The sequence below is a fragment of the Schistocerca americana genome, chromosome X (assembly GCF_021461395.2).
Source record: "Schistocerca americana isolate TAMUIC-IGC-003095 chromosome X, iqSchAmer2.1, whole genome shotgun sequence".
Taxonomy (NCBI): Eukaryota; Metazoa; Arthropoda; class Insecta; order Orthoptera; family Acrididae; genus Schistocerca; species Schistocerca americana.
In genome coordinates this window covers 184,950,364-184,970,056 of record NC_060130.1, presented here as the reverse complement: position 1 = coordinate 184,970,056, position 19,693 = coordinate 184,950,364, and the positions used below count along the sequence as shown (strand labels likewise).

At 40.0% G+C, this 19,693-nt stretch overlaps 1 protein-coding gene and 1 long non-coding RNA gene across 3 annotated transcripts in view; one reads left to right on the top strand and one right to left on the bottom strand.

Annotated features, from left to right (window-relative positions):
- Nucleotides 1-2,455, top strand: part of LOC124554910 — an 87,631-nt gene extending 85,176 nt beyond the window's left edge. Inside the window, exon 3 of the long non-coding RNA XR_006968489.1 lies at nucleotides 2,119-2,455. This is a non-coding gene — a long non-coding RNA (uncharacterized LOC124554910). The remainder of the gene's footprint in view (nucleotides 1-2,118) is intronic.
- LOC124554908 (guanine nucleotide exchange C9orf72-like) overlaps nucleotides 1-19,693 on the bottom strand; it is an 86,601-nt gene that overhangs the window by 45,741 nt on the left and 21,167 nt on the right. The gene's annotated exons all lie outside the window — the stretch shown is intronic.

Here is a 19,693-nt window from a genome sequence, read left to right as displayed (position 1 = left end):
GTCGATCCTCAGACAGTTATGGATACTTATCCATTGCCTCACACTGATGAACTCACGGATTGCTTAGGTGCACGTCACTATTTTTCAAAAATTGACTTTTGTGATGCTTACCTTTAGATTCCTCTTAGTGAATCATTGCAAAATGTGTTTATCATCAATAACTTTTCAGGTTCTTTCGTTTGCCTTTCGGTAGTGCATCAGCACTTGCAATTTTCCAACACTACCTAGAACAGCTAACTACTTGTGTACCTTCATGTACAAACTACCTGGATGATATTATAGTTGCTGGCTGCATAGCAGAAGAATATCTTGCCAACTTGCACCCTTTATTTCATGTTTTGTGTGAAGCTGGACTCAAGTGCAATAAAGAAAAGTGTGTGTTTTTCCAGACAGAAATAGAATATTCAGGTCATATTATCAATTATCTAGGTGTTCATCCAACACGGGTACATTTGCAAGCAACACGTGATCTCAAACTGCCTCAAAATGTCAAAGAATTGCAATCTGTCTTAGGCAAACTGAATTATTACATTTGCTTCATCCCTAAGGAAGCCCACATAGTGGCTCCCTTGCATCGCCTTTGCCAAGAACACGTTTGTTTTGTTTGGTCCCATGATTGTGCCATAGCCTTTCACAAATTGAAAATGGCATTGCTCAATGATCGACGCTTGGTTCATTTCGATCCAAACAAACCTGTCTATTTGGTCATGGACCACAAGCCTTTGCAGCCGCTCTTCAATCCGGCCACACTGATCCCTATTTGTAGTGCTCAGAAATTGCAATGTTGGGCTGTTCTCTCCCACTACCAGTACGAGATGACTTATTGGCCCACTTCTAAGCATGAGAACGCAGATGCTCTCGCATCTACCTATGGGACCTGATGCTGACTTCAACACTTCCAAAGTGGCATGTTTTCAAACTGATCCACAACAAATGGACATTGTTGAGCAGTTTCCCTCGCATTATCACAAATTAGTGCAAGGCGCTTTTTCCAATCCCAATTTGTAAATTTCGCTCCGATACATTCGTACCGGATGGCCATCTTCTATCAAGCACCCATTGGTTCCTTGATCTTTTGCATGTCGACATGATCTTTCTGCTGTTCATGGTGTCATTTTGCTTCACACAAAGTCAGGACATTTGTGTGTGGTGATACCGAAAGTGTTTCAAAGACATGTACTCAGCTTATTGCATCAAGGTCATTAGGGTGTTGTCCGCACAAAACAATTAACACACAGACATAGCACACGGTTTGGCATGGACGTGCAAATAGAAAGGATGTCTGAACGGTGTAAAGTGTGTGGGGAACATCAGACCACCCCCCCACAACATTTTTTTGAGTGGTCCAAGGCAGAGCCACCTTAGCAATGTACACGTAGACTTTGCTGGCCCTTACTGGGAACACACACTGGTTAGTAGTTGTCAATGCATATAGTAAATTCCCCTTTGTTGTTTCCATGTCATCATCAATAACATCTCACTCCACTTTGCAAGCACTTCAGTCCATATTCCGCATCACAGATCTGCCTGAATTGCTTGTCATGGACAATGGACCTCAATTTGCCTCTACAGAATTTTAAGATTTCTGTACAGCGAACAGCATTTGCAATCTCACCTCAACACCATTCCAGCCACAATCAAATGGTGAGGGTGAATGTTTTGTTTGAATGTTCATACAGCAAATGGACAAACTATGCTTGTCATCCACACAAACAAGCCTTGCTTTGCTTCTTGTCCACTTATTGCTCCCAGCCCCGTGATGGCCCTTTGCCCACAGAATTTGCTAAGTGGGTGACACCACCACACACTCTTGCATTTGCTCCATACCCTGCTGTGGTCAGCCCCTACAGAAGCCAGTCAGCCAACATATCAGATTAACTAACCTGTGTTTTATAGACGCCATGGCAGAAGAAGTCATGGGAGCACAGTTTCATTACTAATTCAATTGGTTCATGTATGTTTGGAGAAGGCAACTTGTTCAGAATAAACCATCAGTCTCCGAGGTAAAACCACGCATTTAACTTGAAACAAGGATACACATTGATGTTAATGTATATTTCTGAATTTCTAGTAACTCCTACTAATTGTTGCTGATGGATTCTTTTAATTTTGTTTCAGGAAATAAATGAGACCCAAATGACAAATACGTTGTGTGAATTCAATGGCAATCATGAGAAGTGTGATGCAAGTGTTCAGACTTAGTCTCTAACAGAATTGTGGCCCTTAGGAAAAAAGTGAAATGACTGCAGGTGAAACTGAAGTGGCATGAAGAAAAGGTGGAAACAATGGCAGAAATGACCAGTGCTGAAAAAAAGAAGCTATGTAAATGACAATCTGAAAAGTGTTCTTCAGGAACATTTTAGTTGCTTTCCTTTAGATTTTATTGTTACCCAATTGAAAAACACTGATGCAACGAAGCAATTCAGACAATACAGTGAACTAACGAAACAATTTACCCTCACTTTGTATTTCTATTTCCCTGTGGCATATAGATTTGTACACTCTTATGTTTCTTTTGTCCCACCCCCGGTATTCTTCGAAGTTGGGTGTCATCAGTAAATCCCGAATTTGGCTAGCTACAACAGGTTTTCTACTATCTAAAACAATACCAGTGGCAAATGATATCTTAAAGAATGTGCACTTATTGTTATAGTATGTCAATTAGGAAGCAGTTTGTGTGGAACAACAATAAAAAGGGCATGCATGCTATGTTGATTTGGGCAACACTGATTATAGATTCAGAAGAGCTAGCTACTGAAGCTTTAGTTTTTCAGATAGTGTCATACACTGCAAAGGTTAAGTGTCCAAGTGCACAGTTCTTTGTGAATAAACTGTCATCAGATGTAATGACTGAAATTGTGAGAGTTTGTGTACTGAAACTGTCGTCTGTAAGTCTTCTCGCGGGGTGAGTGATATGTGATGGTGTCGCTGTCAACATTCAGACACTGAAGAATCTCGAGTGCTCACTGAATCTGGAATCTCGAGTGCACACTGAATCTAGGAAAATTTTGCCCCTTACTTCAAGCATCCTGCGAATGACAATGTTCATGCAATTCGTGGTCCATGCCATTGGTTTGTAATACTTTAGCTGAAAAGAAAATTATTAACTGTGTAGCTAGTGATATGAAGTGGGACTTCATTTCGAAGTTACATTACCTGAAAGAGTGAATCTTTAAAAATTGACAGTTCACTCTCTGGTTCACATGTGAATTTCTATAACAAGAAAATAAATGTGTCTTTAGCAGCCCAATGAGCTCCAGTGTTGCTGATGTGAATGAATTTCTAGTGTGTTGTCAGTACCCAGATTTTCAGAATGCCTCTGACAATGCGAATGGACAGTGTCTTGAAAGGAGGATATAAGATGAACATCAACAAAAGCAAAACGAGGATAATGGAATGTAGTCCAATTAAGTCGGGTGATGCTGAGGGAATTAGATTAGGAAATGAGACACTTAAAGAAGTAAAGGAGTTTTGCTATTTGGGGAGCAAAATAACAGATGATGGTCCAAGTAGAGAGGATATAAAATGTAGACTGGCAATGGAAAGGGAAGCATTTCTGAAAAAGAGAAATTTGTCAACATCAAGTATAGATTTAAATGTCAGGAAGTCGTTTCTGAAGATATTTGTATGGAGTGTAGCCATGTATGGAAGTGAAACATGGACGATAAATATTTTGGACAAGAAGAGAATAGAATCTTTCGAAATGTGGTGCTACAGAAGAATGCTGAAGATTAGATGGGTAGATCACATAACTAATGAGGAGGTATTGAATAGAATTGGGGATAAGAGGAGTTTGTGGCACAACTTGACAAGAAGAAGGGACCGGTTGGTAGGACATGATCTGAGGCATCAAGGGATCACAAATTTAGCATTGGAGGGCAGTGTGGACGGTAAAAATCATAGAGGGAGACCAAGAGATGAATACACTAAGGAGATTCAGAAGGACGTATGTTGCAGTACTGGGAGATGAAGAAGCTTGCACAGGATAGAGTAGCATCGAGAGCTGCATCAAACCAGTCTCAGGACTGAAGACCACAACAACTACTCTGCCACTGTAGAATTCATCAGAATTATTGATAAACTGTTTGATGTGTGCAACTCTAGCAATGTTCATGCTAAGGGCTTTAAACAACCATTGAGAACTGAAAATGTAAATTATTGGACTGAATTTCTTTGTCGTGCAGAAAACTTCCTTCAAACATTAAGGACTGATGGTGGGTGTACATTAGTACATCGATGAAAAACATTTGTGCTGGGTTTTTTTATGTGCTTACATGGTGTTAGAGGCCTCTCCCAGGAGTTTCTGTTTCAGGATATTGAACCTCAAATGTATTTTTTAACATACGAACTCTCACAAAATCATCTAGAACTTTTTTTTTGTCAGATCTACCTTTGGTTTGAGCAATAATCCCACCAAATTACAGTTCCAGTCAGTTCTGAGAACAATGTTGCTCAAGAACAATGCTACTACAAGTGACAAGAGTAATATAGATGACACTGAGAAAGTGAGGTCTTTCATTGTTCACGAATTATTGTGCCATAAGAAGCACAGTGATAAGTTCACTAATAATAGTGAAGATACTGGTTACTTTGAGGCTCGTGATTCAACAGTACTTAGTGACTACCAGGAGAATATTATTTATTATACACCAAATAGCCAAAGAAACTAGTATACCTATCTAATGTTGTGTAAGGCCCTGTGAGCACAAGACGTGCCGCAACATGATGTGGCATGGACTCGACTAATGTCCGAAGTAGTGCTGGAGGGAACTGGCACCATGAATCCTGCAGGGCTGTCTATAAATCCGTAAGACTATGAGGGGTGGAGATCCCTTCTGAACAGCACGTTGCAAGGCACCCCAGATATGCTCAATAATGTTCATGTCGAGAGAGTTTGGTGGCCAGCGAAAGTGTTTAAAACTCAGAAGAATGCTCCTGGAGCAACTCTGCAGCAACTGCCCAAGTCCATCAGAATGCACAACGGACATTGTTTGATTGTGTGAAGGTTCATCACATACTTGATGAGGTAATTATAATAAGAAATTTTTCATGTTAACTTTTTGGTCATTTTGTATTGTTGTATAGTTTTACCATTCAGTAAATAAAATGTGAATAGTGGAAGCAAAAAATCTGTTGCACAGAGGTAACATTTTTGTGAAGCATAATTTGTCAGCAGCCTTAGTAGCAGTATGGAAATTACGTATGTAAAAACAGCAGAATAATCGCAAATCAGACAGGATGTTTATGTACCTGTCACTTAACAGAGTCGTGTCTAGACATATCAGAGGTCCCATATCACTCCAACTGCCCACTCCCCACACCATTACAGAGCCTCCATCAGCTTGAACAGTCCCCAGCTGACATGCAGGGTCCATGGATTCATGAGGTTGTCTCCATACCCGTACACGTACACGTCCATCCGCTCGGATATAATTTGAAACGAGACTCGTCCGACCAGGCAACATGTTCCCAGTTATCAACAATCCAATGTCGTTCTTGACAGGCCTAGTCAAGGTGTAAAGCTTTGTGTGGTCATCAAGTGTACACAAATGTGCCACCGGCTACAAAAACCCATACTGATGATGTTTCGTTGAATGGTTCGCACACCGACACTTGTTGATGGCCCAGCATTGAAATCTGCAGCGGTTTGCAGAAGGGTTGCACTTCAGTCATGCTGAATGATTCTCTTCAGTTATCGTTGGTCCCATTCTTCCAGGATTTTTTTCTGGCCAAAGTGGTGTTGGAAATTTGATATTTCACTGGACTCTTGATATTCACAGTACACTCGTGAAATGGTCATAGGGGAAATTCCCCACTACCTCAGAGATGCTGTGTCCCATCGCTCGTGTGCCAACTATATAACACCATGTCCAAACTCACTTAGATATTGATAACCAGCCATTGTAGCAGCAGTAACCGATCTAGCTACTGCGCCAGACACTTCTTGTCTTACATAGGCGTTGCCGAGTGCAGCACCGAATTCTGCCTATTTACATATCTCTGTACTTGAAATGCCCATACCACTTTCTTTGGCGCTTCAGTGTATGTTGGGATATGTTGTGAGAAAGAGTATGCAAATGTTGATATGTGCTAAGTGTAAAGAACTTATTAACGTTCCTGACATGTGCCCAAATGATCACACATGCTGTAAGATTCCTGCGGCAAATCCAGCTGCTTTTACTATAAAGGTTGACAGAGGTGGTTTGCTTCACCCATCTGCAGGAGTGTTTACAATAGTGCAGCACAAAGAAAAATGTTTTTGTTCTGCTCTAGTGAGATTTACTTTAAAATCAGACCATCTTTGCCCTATTAATTCTGTTTGATTTCTTTGGTGAACAAGCCAATGTTTTTAGCAAAGTGCATAAACTAGTCACTGCCATTAACTGAGGACGTGTGAGTCACACTTAGTACAACATATTGCTACTATGCACCTTCAGATTAAATTAAAGGCAAACACAAAAAAAGTAACAGCTGCTGCACAGAGTAACTATTCTGGCACGAGGCAGAGGTTGGGGAAGGTAATTACATCTACCATTGTATGGCATGTAAATATATATTGAATGAAGCAAAACAATAAATAAAAATTAAAAGTTGAGGTTTACACGTTACTAATTTGACCACCACCTTCCTTTTCCAAAATTCGCACCAGTAAATTGTTAACATAAAAACCTTTATTAAAGATTTTTTCCCCAGTTAGCAGCTGAAATTAGCAACAAAGCAGTTGTTTAGCAGTTTTGCTGCCTAACGATGTGTTCAGATTTTTTCTCATTAGGTTTAGAGAGAAATACACTTTGCATCAAATGTGTGAATGTTCGTCACATATCTCATGAGGTAACTACAGTAACGAATTTTTATATGTCAACTTTTTGGTTATTTTGTATCACTACTATAGTTTTACCATTCACGAAATAAAATGTGAATAGTGAAAGCAAAAAATCTGTTGCACAGAGGTAAGATTTTTGAGAAGCATAATTTGTCAGCAGCCTTAGTGGCAGTATGGAAATTATGTACATAAAAACAACAGAATAATTGCTAAATTGATCTTGCAGGGTAGGGTTAGAAGGTACAAGGCAACAGCTAGAACAATTTGACACCTTGCTCCAATTTAACATGTCGACTGTGACATCACATATCATGGTTTTGCTTCGTGTAATAGTCTCTCCAGTTTAGTGCTGAGCTCAATGCTGACCTCTGCACATGTAAACATATAGCGCCCCAGTGGTGGAAGCTGGCAAAGTCGATAAATCGCTGTCAAAAACTATTCTGATGGCTGAATCTGAGACCACTGTTTTTTAATGTCTAATAAAACACAGCTCCAAGTCTCACTTAAAGGGTAACTTGTCTCTATTCATAGGGCTGTCAGATAGTCGCACACTCGCTTTTTTCCTGAGACGCCACAATGAAGGTATTATACCTAAATTTGCAAGATTTGTTCATTATATTCATACAAAACTGGCCAACAACATTAAGAAGTATGCTAGTTTTGCCTTAGCAAGGGAGTGCATTCGTTTTACTTGCACACAACTGGATCACTAGCCAAGAATTTATTTTACTTGCAGTCAGAGGTATCAAAATGTTCAAATGTGAGTAAAATCTTACGGGACTTAACTGCTAAGGTTATCAGTCCCTAAGCTTAAACACTACTTAACCTAAATTATCCCAAGGACAAACTCACACACCCGCGCCCGAGGGAGGACTCGAACCTCCACCGGGACCAGCCTCACAGTCCATGACCGCTCGGCTAATCCTGCGCTCAGAGGTATCATCACTGCTGTCAGCTGTATTCTGGAAATGTGTGGATAATTATTCTTGGGCACTATCAGACTAGGTGCACAGGAGTGCCATCAGTATGTAGTCTTCAAAGTTTCAATGGCGTTGTTCTTGACTCACAGTATTGGATGACAACATCCTTTGACAGACTGTCATGACCTCACGAGTAAAGAACTGGACGATGCCGTGCTATCAGTTTGCACAAAGGCTTAAATTTTGCTTTTATACTGAGGAATGTTCCCATCACTGAATTCATTTGCAAAGTTGAGCAAGTGGTGCCCAGCTTTCCTGAGGATCAAGCCAAAGAAATTAGGCAAGAGGTCTCGCACATATTGGATAGAGCACCGTCCCCATGGAATAACATCTCTCTCTCGAAATGGGAGCAGTCCGGTACATTAGAGAGGCCCAAGATTTAATAATTCTACCAGCGGACAATGGCAATGCCACGGTTCTTCTTTCAAGGGATGATTATCTGGGAAAAATGGATATTTACTTGAGGACTCGGGATACCGAAGACTGCAGAACAACCCAAGTGAATGCATAAAATGGAAAACTTTTACTTTTGAAGAATAGTTCATTGCCTGATGATGTACTTAAAAAACTTCATCCTGGTGCTGCCGATCCAATGACATAATGTACCCGAAGTATATAAGCAAGGGTTTTCATTTCGGCTGATCATGAATAACTTGGGTGCTCTCACTTACATCTTGGCCAAGTATTTAGCGTCTGTTCTTGGCCCTTATGTTGGAAATTGTGAACATATTAATTCCAATTCTGTAGTTTTTAATGCAGCGAATGAAGTCTCTGTGTCTTGGTCCCTCCGATTTGCTAGTCAGCTTTGATGTAGTATCCTTTTTGTCCAGGTCCCTCTTGAAGAATCTTTGCTGTTAATTGGGGAAAAACTGGACAAGGAAATGACTAAGCTTTGTCACCAAGTGCTGATGTACTTTTTATTCAATGCCATATATTTTGGACAAACTGATGTACTGGGTATGGGGAGTCCATTATCCCCTAGAGTTGTGAATTTATTTATGGAAGAATTTGAAGACACAGTGCTGAGAATAGCATTTTTAAAACCTACCTGTTTTTGGAGGCACATCGGCAATAGGCCCATGGTTTGCGTTGAGAGATACGCTTTGAACCGTTTCCGCAATTGTTTTAATTGCCTTCATCGCAGCATCAAGTTCACGATACAGGTTGAAGGAGATGGAAAGCTTCTGTTCCTAGATGTCTTGGTTTACAGAGAGGATGATGGAACACTGGGATGCAGTGTTTATCAAAAGCCCATGCACACGGACTATTACTCAAAAGCCCATGCACACGGATTATTACCTGCACGCATTAAGCCGTCATCCATCATTCCAATGCATAGGGGTCTTACAGACGTCAACAGAAGCTTATGACAACTCAGATGCAGAAAACTTGACACAAGAGCTGGATCATCTTAAAGTTGTGTTCAAACAGAATGGCTATACAGACAAACAGATCCATTGCACTTTCCATTAGAAGATATATGTTACTCAGTTGCTTTCCTACCTTTTGCTGGCAACATATCTTTGAAAAGAGGAAGAACTTTAAAAAGATACGAGATAAAAAGCGTTTTTCATCTGCCAATCAAGATCAGAGCGCTCCTTGGCTCAGTAAAGGATGACTTGGGATTAAGGAAGCTTGGTGTGTACAAAATCCCCTGCCATTTTAGGAAAGCTTACATTGGTCAAACAGTTTGTACCATTCAGGCCCAACGTATTGAGCACCAACACCACACACACATAAAAGAATCCATTAAAATTTGACTATCTGACAATCTTATAAGCGGAGGTATGGGTTACCCTTTAAGAAAGATTTGGAACCCTGTTTTATCAAACATTAAATAATAATTGTCTTTGATTCAGCCATCAGAATAGTTTTCGATAATGAAATATTGATTTTGCCAGCTTCCATCACTGGGGCACTATATGTTCAGTTGTGTTAGAGGGGAGTTGCAACAATCTCTTGTGCACACACTGTTTGCCTTCCAAGTGTATACAGGAACCACCGCTCACGGCCTGAATTCAGTTCCGGCGAGTTCATGCAACAGCTTACTCACCTGAAGATGGCGACCAAATGTACTGCGGAAATAGTGTGTCAAGATGACTTCATGATCTGGCTGCAGACCCGAGAAGAATATTATCTCTTATTACACCAGGAAAGCCTAAGTAGTCAGATAAGCATGTCTCATCAAGCAATGTCCAACATGACAATGATCAACATTGTCCCTTCTTCGAGATTGAAATGATATGCGCCATCGTCGAATAGTTGGTTTGACTGTCTGCAGCTTGTTGGCTAATTCCAATCACTGTCTTTCCCACTCAAACAATACTGTTACTCCCTAAAAAAGAATCGTTAGAGAAAGACTGAATGAATATAAGAAGACAACGATGCAAGTCCCAATCTGTCCTAGAATTATGTCACCAGCTTATATTGTACATCTTTTTCATGTCAAAAAATATTCTTGTACAATGCAATCTATATAGGATATAGGAAAGCAAGATATATAGCTGCCTCCAGTACAGCTAGATTGTCGGCTTTGAGTCAATAAATCCTGAACCTGCACTAAGTGTGACTAAGAAGCTACCTTGTCACCTGGTGCCAGGACCATACGACAGTTAATTAGTTGCTGCAGTAGTTTTCTTATAATTTGTTAATAGAACACTTCTATAACTACTGGGGCACATCCACTCATTCCCTTGGTTGAGATAGGTGGGATTTACACTGCCTCCCTTCACATGATGGTAAATCGTTCAGTTTACTGTACTGCATTTAAAAATTCTAGATGGATTTTCTTCGATTCATTGTCAAAGTGTCACAGCAATATGTATTTCATTTACTAGTACATGGGAGTTTCATTCCATATCAAATCCAGCCCCCATTAGAGGGAAGGGTCCTTATAGGACTCAGTGCCGTTAGAGCTGAAATCCAAACCACCCTCCTCCATGACTGCATGATGGAAACGGGATGCTACATTCAGGCAGCCAAAGACAGTATGTAGTCTTGGCAAAGTCGCCAGGTATTGTTTGGAGGCACTGCTCATTCAGTACTCATGTTATAGGTGTCTGACAAATATTCTCAGAAATCTGATAACTTTCTACAAGTCGTACTGAACTAATAGAACGGCTGATTTGGTCCAGGGACACTCATGGTGATCTCATTTTGTTCTCTTTAATGGTTGGCATTTGACTCTTCTATGGGCTGCATGCCTGCCCCTGACTGCTTATTGGACTCCTCACTACACCGAGGACCAAGCTGTTATACGTGACTATAAGACTGCAGAACGATTGCATCACTGATGAGGTGGATTCATTCAAAATGTGATCAATCTATTTCTGGAACCTATCACAGTGTTCACATTCAGCCAGCTGTTTGTACTGTAAGCAGTTACCTCTGCTAAGCGTCCTTTTTGACAGCCACCTTTTGAGCACAATTTGACTGGTTTTGTAGGTGTATCCAGGTTAGAAAATAGTCAGAGGAGTGTAGTTACCATCACTTTGCATAAGTGGGAGAAATTAGCTCCACCAAGTTGTGACTGTGGTGCTAGAAAGCAGACTGTCCATCACGTAATTCGAGAATGTCCTCAGAGAGCTTTTCTTGGGGATCTGACAGATTTCCTGGCGATGACAGAGGGTTCAGTAGACTACATACTAGATATTAGTTTGTAGTCTGAGATAACTGTCATGTTTTGTGATGTAGCCATACCCTAAATAAATGTGAGGATTGAAAGTATACTGAGCGATATATGGCAGAGGATGATCCCAAAGCAATAGTGCAATGGACAGTCTGCCCCTTCAGAAGATAGAGGCACTGAAAACAAGAGGCTCTCAACAGCTCTACACCTGCAGAAGATGGTAATGTATGACTATCAGGGCAGTTTAAGAAAACTTGTGTTAACTGGTATGATATGATCTTATGCTCTTCCTGCTTCATGTGCTGCTCAGTTGCATTTCCCAAAACTTACAAGCCCTTCTAGATGATACTGTACACCTATAGTGTGTACACCTGAAAGGCCTCCCAGGACTGGGATGACTGACTTCATCTTGCGCCTTTTACATTCTGGCAATGTAATTGTGTTCATTTCAGTGACACTTACTTTATTTGCTCCTACATTCTACCTTATTGATTCCTGACTGTCAATCTTCATTAAATATCTGCAGAACATGACACAGCTGTTGAAATTAAGTTTTTTTTTTTTAAATACAAAATAACAAGTGCAAAAAGAAGAGTATGGTTTAGCATCCTGTTACCAACAAGGTCCTTAGAGACGACAGCAGAAGCTCAGATTGTTTTAAGGACGAGGTAGGGCACTGGCTGGATCCTTTCAAAGGAGCCATCCCAGCATCTGCCTGGAGTGATCTAGGAAAATCATGCAAAACCTGAATCTTGATGGCCTGTAGAGTGTTTGAACCATCATCCTCCTGAATGCAAGTCCCGTGTGCTAAACACTGCACCACCTCACTTGGTAATTGATAATTACAATGAATTTTCGAGTCTGATGACTTGACAGGAATATATATTAAGAGAAACTAATTTTTTAACTGCTGTACCCTCATCCAGATTGTAGAGTTACTAGTCAAAGAAAGAAATATGATTTTAGTCCCACAAGTACTTAGAAAACCCAGTCTACCTTCATAGGGCTACACGTCTACATAGTTCTTACACAACCAGGCTGGAGCAGATATATCAAAATGTATATCTCTATTTCGCAAGCCACTTTATGAAGTATGGACAAGGGTATTTTGTGCAACACAGTAATTTCTTCCCTTTCCTGTTCTAAGTGTGCATGGGAAGAATGACTGTTAGTAAGCCACTGTAGGGCTCATAATCTCTCTCTTTTTACCACAATTTCTTTTTTTGAGATCTTGAGAGATATAGGAGTAAGCAATATGTCGGTTAACTCCTCTAGGAACATACAAGAGGTGTTCAATAAATAATGCAACACTTTTTTCTGAAAGCAGGTTGCTTTTATTCACGAATCCAATACACCATATTATTCCCTGTCTTTTGACTACAAAACCCTATTTTTCAACATAACCTCAGTTCAATGCAACAGCCTTACGACACACTGAGAGGGCCTGTATGCCCACGCAGTGCCACTCTACTGGTCGACATCAGAGCCAACGTCTTGCTGCATCAATAACCTCCTCATCATCCATGTACTGCTCCCCATGGAGTGCATCCTTCATTGGGCCAAACAGATGGAAGTCAGAAGGGACGACATCTGGGCTGTAGAGCGATTGGGAAGAATAGTCCAATTAAGTTTTGTGAGCTCCTATTGGGTGCACAGACTTGGGTGACTCCTTGAACTGTCAAGGAGAATGAGAAGTTTGTTTCTATTTTTGTGGCGATGAACATGCTGTAGTTGTTTCTTCAATTTCCTTAGGGTAGCACAGCTGTGTGCAGCTGGCCGGCATATTGGAGATCAGACAGGTTTGTGCGACCTTGTTGCGACAATGACAGACATCTCGCCCAATGACTCACTGTGCTTTTGTTCACTGCCAGGTTCCTGTTGACATTCTCCAAGCGCCTGTATATGTGAAGATCTGGTTTTTTGCCAAAATAATCTCAATGACAGCTCTCCATATGGAACACACCTCTGTTACTGATGCCATTTTGTAGGCCGTGTATAGTGCTGCCAACTATCTGAACTTCATGAAACTAGAGTAGCAAAAGTGGGATTATTCCACTATGTCCCACAACAAATTCCGCACTTTTCAAACAAAACTGGTCAAGAAAAAAATGTGCTGCATCACTTATTGGACACTCCTCGTACATTCTCAAAATTTCAACAGTGAATCACAACACACCTGACATTGGAGATTGATCAGCATCTCCATGACTCTTTCATGCTTACTTGTAAGACGCCACTTGATAGACCGGGGGTCCACTGCACAAAGGAAGTAGCTACTCAGGTAGCACAATACTTGTTGAGGCACAACAGGGTTTTTTATACTAGGCGATGGTTTAACGTCCTCTGATGAACACTCACTAGACAACACACAGATAGCAAAACCAGACTGTCCTCTGAGCACAGACACTTTAAATGTCAAAATTTTACCAGTAATTGTTGAAGTATTCATAACAAAGATCCTGACTTTACTGCCTTCCAGGAAAGTCGTCGTGCTCAAATTATTCTCACAACCAAGAGCTGGCTAAAAGCTGAAGTAGGAAGTTCTGGAATATTTAGTGAGGCATGCAACATATATTAAGAACATAAATTAAATGCCATAGGAGGGGAGTTGCCAAAAATATTCTCTCCACTGAAGCTGAGTCTGACAGGGAAGTTGTCCAGACACATATAACAGGTGTAAGTATAATCAAGTTACTTGTTTGATACCTTTACTGGCCACCCGATTCTGCCCTGAGAGTTTTAGAATCATTCAAAGAAGGTCTTCACTCAGCAGCACAAAAATGTCAGCTCATTTAATATTAGTAGGAGGCTACTTTAACCTACCGAGTACAGACTAGGATGTTGATTAGTTCATTGCAGGTGGTACAGAGAGTCAGTCTTGTTAAGTACTTTTGAACACATTTTACGAAAACTATTTTGAGCTGCTAGTTCAACAGCCCACGTGCAATGGAAATATTTTAAAACTTGTAGCTACAAAGAGGCCTGATCTTATCGACAGTGGTGTCAGTATAGAGACAAGGATTAGTGATCGTGATATCATAGCAATGATTGTTACTAAAGTTAAATCAATCAAGCAGGCTAGGAGAGAACTTTTGCTAGAAAGAGCAGGTAAGTAGTTTTTAGCATACCATTTAGACAATTAACAGACATTATTTAGTTCCAGTATGATGGTCGTAATGGAATTATGGATACAGTTTAAACAGATTGTAAAACATGCTTTGGAGAAGTATGTGCCAAGTATGTAGATTAAGAACAGAAAAGACAAAAAAACCATGACTGCAGCGCCTTAGACCGCTCGGCTAATCCCGCGCAGCCAGAAAAGACCCACTGTTTTTAAACCCTTGTCAAGTCAGCCATTTTGAGCAGTGAATGCTAAAAATGTCATACGTTCTTAAACTGCCATGCAGTATTCTATTTAAATTGCCATATATCATGCTGCATGCAATTTAAAAATATGAAAAAAAAAATACTTCTTACAGAAGTATGTAGTTCATTATGGCATACCCAGATTGTCATACTTCTTCAATTTAATTTGTTTATAAGTGACAAAATAAAAAGTATTTTTAAGAAACAATACAAATTTGATTTTGTTTCCATATTATTAACACTACACTTGAGACAAAGAAAGCTCATCGATGTCCATAAAATACATACAAATTTCTGAGTAAAATGACATAATAAAAATGAAAAATTTAATATGATTTACAGAGATGATAATTATAATAATTGGACAGTACATTACAGTATGCCTTATGTATGTAGTTCTGTATAGTTTCAGAGCAGAATACATTTTACCGTAGGTCTTTTGCTAAGTCCCATATTCATTAAGAATGCTATAGAACCTCTTACCTCAGCTATTGTCACATTCTTCCATTTTTTATATGGGCTGGATAAAGTAGCATGTTCAGATATAAACTACTTAGCTGAGCAATTTGTTTCAGTGACAATTTGTTAAAGTAACACTGCTGTGAAAAATATATTGAAATATTCAATTGCAGAAGATCCTACTGGTGGCATATGTGTTGGTTCAGGCACCTTGTGAAATGGATGTGGTAGTGGTTGTAGTGTTTTAGTTGCAATCACTTCAGTGTACTATGTATTTTCCAGTCTGTCTTCACATTCGATCAATATACCAGCAAGAACATCAGTCACTTTCTGAACAACTACTACTTTCACTAAAATACACTGTATCACTAGCCGGCCAGTGTGGCCGAGCGGTTCTAGGCGCTACAGTCTGGAATCGCGCAACCACTACATTCGCAGGTTCGAATCCTGCCTCGGGCATGGATGTGTGTGATGTCCTTAGGTTAGTTAGGTTTAAGTAGTTCTAAGTTCTAGGGGACTGATGACCTCAGATATTAAGTCCCATAGTGCTCAGAGCCATTTCTGTATCACTAGTATTTTCCAACAACACATGAAATTCATTACTGGAGACTTTTTTTAAATTAAGTTGCTAAAGTGAATGAAATAAACAAACTGAAAACATTACGTTAAAGAAAAGTAGCACAGAAACAATATTATATAAATGCACTCTACAAAAACATCATCAGATGAAATAACAAAGTTTAAACAAGTATTACAAAACACCACGTCAACAAACGAACAATCCAGTAGCAGAGTTATCGATCGTCAATCAATTTATAAGCTAAGTGAAAGTAAACAGGGTACCGACAAATCAGCATTCTGACTGTAGGGTGGTAACGATAGATCTTTACACTGGCATGCAAAGTATTATTAATGAAATTCAGAAAATGCTGTGGAAGAATAGATTGTTTTGCACTCTCAGTTCAAAGAAAAGTGAGCAAATGATGAGAGGCAAAATTTATTAACATGCATTTGTAAAAAGATTCATGTGTGAAGCATACATCAACTACCACCATAACACCTTACCAAAAGGTCTGACTGACAATCCAAGGAAATTCTTATCCTACATAAAATCACTAAGCAGGTTGAAGGCTTCCATCCAGTGACTCACTGACCAGTCTGGTGTGACAATAGAAGACAACGAAAGGAAGACTGAAGTTTTAAATTCCTCATATAAGAAATCATTCATGCAGGAAGATAGTAATAAAATAGCACCGTTTCACCATCACACAGTCTCCTGTATTGACGGCGCAGGCTGTTAACGAAGGTACAAGCATACATGATAGGTCACCGCACATGACAGTGGCTCAAAGACTTCTTAAATAATAGAATCAAGTCCATTGTCCTCGATGGTGCGAATGATCATCACAGACAGGGGTATTGCCAGGGGTGCCTGAGGGAAGAGTGACAGGACCACTCTTGTTCTCTAGATACATAAATGATCTGTCAGACAGGGTGAGCAGCAATCTGTGACAGTTTTCTGATGCTGCTGTGGAGTATGGGAAGAGGTCACCATTGAGTAACTATAGGAGGATAAAAGATGACTTGGGATAACTTTATATTTGATTTGATGAATGGCAGCTTGCTGTAAATGTAGAAAAATATAAGTTAATGCAGATGAGCAGAAAACAATTCCGTAATGTTCAAATACAGTATTAGTATTGTGCTGCTCAACACAGTCACGTCGATTAAAGATCTCCGCATAGCACTGCAAAGAGGTAAGAAATGGAAAGAGCACCTAAGGACTGTAGTAGGGAATGCTAATGGTCAACTTCAGTTTACTGGGCGAATTTTAGGAAAGCGTGGTTCATCTGTAAAGGAGTTGTCATATAGAACACTAGTGCGACCCATTCTGGAGTACCGCTTGAGTGTTTAGGTTCCCTTCTGGGTTGGATTGAAGGAAGACATAAAAACAATTCACAGGCAGGCTGCTACATTTGTTACAGGTAGGTTCTATCAGCATGTGAGAACAGAGAAGGTTTGGGACCTCAAATGGGAATCTCTGGAGGGAAGACAACATTCTTTTCATGGAACATTATTGAGGAAATTTAGAGAATCAGCATCTGCAGCTGACTACAGAACAGCTCTACTCCCACCAACGTACATTTCGTGTAAGGAATGTAAAGATAAGATAGTAGAAATTAGGGCTTGTATGCAGGCATGTAGACAGTCATTTTTCCCTTGCTGTATTTACAAATGGAACAGGAAAGAAAATGACTAGTGATGGTACAAAGTACCCTCCACGGTGTACCATGCAGTGGCTTGTGGAATACGTATGTAGATGTAGAACCTGTCACAAAATATGCTGCTCCTCTTTGGACCGCCTCTATTTTCTTTATCAATCAGATCTGGTAAGGTTTCCACATTGGAGAGTGATACTCAAATATTGGTTGAATTCTTCTAATAAATCTCAGTCTGGTATTTGCCTTTCCTACGAGTAGTTTTTATTGTTGCTTCACTTTATACTTCTCCATATACAATCTCTCAAATATTTAACAGATGTGACTGTCTCCAGTGAAAGACAATTGTGTAATCAAACAATAATGGGCCTTTTGCCTATTTAAATGAAATACTTAACACTTGTCTATATCGAAGATCAACTGCTGTGTCCTGCACCATAGGTCAATCTTTTGCAGGTCTCTCTCCCTTTGACTACGAGGGCTGTTTGAAAAGTCCATGCAAAGTCCGAGACATGGCACCACCGGCGCATTTTGAGGTCATGTTTACTTCGTAGCATCTTTGGAAAGAAGGCACACCAAGTTTCAGCCATATAGGCCTATTTCTTTGTGTTTGGCATCAAGGAAGTGGAGTGATTGTCAAAAAATGGACGAAAAAGAATTTCGTGTGGTGATTAAACATTACTTTAGGAAAGGCAAAACGCCTCAGAAGATTAAAGAGAAGCTTGATAAACATTACGGTGACTCTGCACCTTCGACTAGAACAGTTTATAAGTGGTTTCAAAATTTTCAGAGTGGCCATATGGGCACAAGTGATACTGAACGTTCTGGACGGCCTATGGAGGTTACGACTCCAGAAATCATTGATAAAATCCATGATATGGTGACAGATGACAGAAGATTTAAGGTGCATGAGATTGCTAGTGCTGTGGGTATCTCGAATGAACGGGTACATAATATTTAGCATAAACATTTGGAGATGAGAAAGCTATCCAAAAGATGGGTTCCGTGATTGCTCATGCTTGACCAAAAATGGAATCGTGTGAAATGTTGCAAGGATGGTTTGCAGCTGTTCAGGAAGAATATACAGGACTGAGTGTCGTTTCGTCACTGTGGATGAAACATGGACACATTACTATACCGCTGAGACCAAACAACAATATAAACAATGGGTTACCAAGGGAGAATCTGCACCAAAAAAGGCGAAGACCATTCCTTCGGTCAGAAAGGTTATGCCGACTGTCTTTTGGGATTCGCAAGGGATAATCCTCATCGACTATCTGGAAAAGGGTAAAACTATTACAGGGGAATATTATTCATTGTTATTGGACACTTTGAAAACCGAGCTGCAAGAAAAACGCTGGCGATTGGACCACAAAAAGTCCTTTTCCATCACAGCACTGCACCAGCACACACCTCAGCAGTTGTGGTCACAAAATTAATGGAAATAGGATTCCAACTCGTTTAACATCCCCCTTATTCTCCAGACTTGGCTCCCTCGGGCTACTATTTGTTCCCCAATTTTAAGAAATTGCTGACGGGACAAAGATTTTATTCAAACAAGGAGATGATTGCAGCAACTAATAGCAATTTTGCAGACTTGGACAATTCCCATTATTCGGAAAGGATAAACAAATCAGAACAGCATTGGACAAAGTGTATAAGTCTAAAAGGAGACTATGTCGAAAAATAAAAAAGGTTTATCCCAAACACGTAAGTAGTTTTTATTTTTGCACAGACTTTTCAAATGCCCCTCTTACAGTTCTGTACTGTTCTGTCTTCTCTATATACAATAGCACCAGCCATGAACAGCTTCGTGGAGGTTTTGACAGCATCCACTACAGCATTTACATATATTGTGATGGTAACTCTTCTGTAACTCTTCCTTGGGGCATGCCTGGAACTACTCTTATGTCCAAAGATTCTATCCATTAAGAATAACACGCTGTGCTCTATTCACCAGGAACCCTTCAATCTAATCACAAAGCTGGTGTGATATTTTGTACACTCACACTTAGTGTGTCACACAACAGCTTGGAACTGTACCAAATGCCTGCTGGAAGTAAAGGAACATGGCATCAACTGGGATGCTGGTATCTACTGCAGGTTCTTGGAAAATAATAGAGTGAGCTGAGTATCTGAAGATCATATTTTGTGGACTCCATTCTGACTCTTACATGAGATTTTTTGGTCTCCACAAAGGTCATAATACACAAGCATA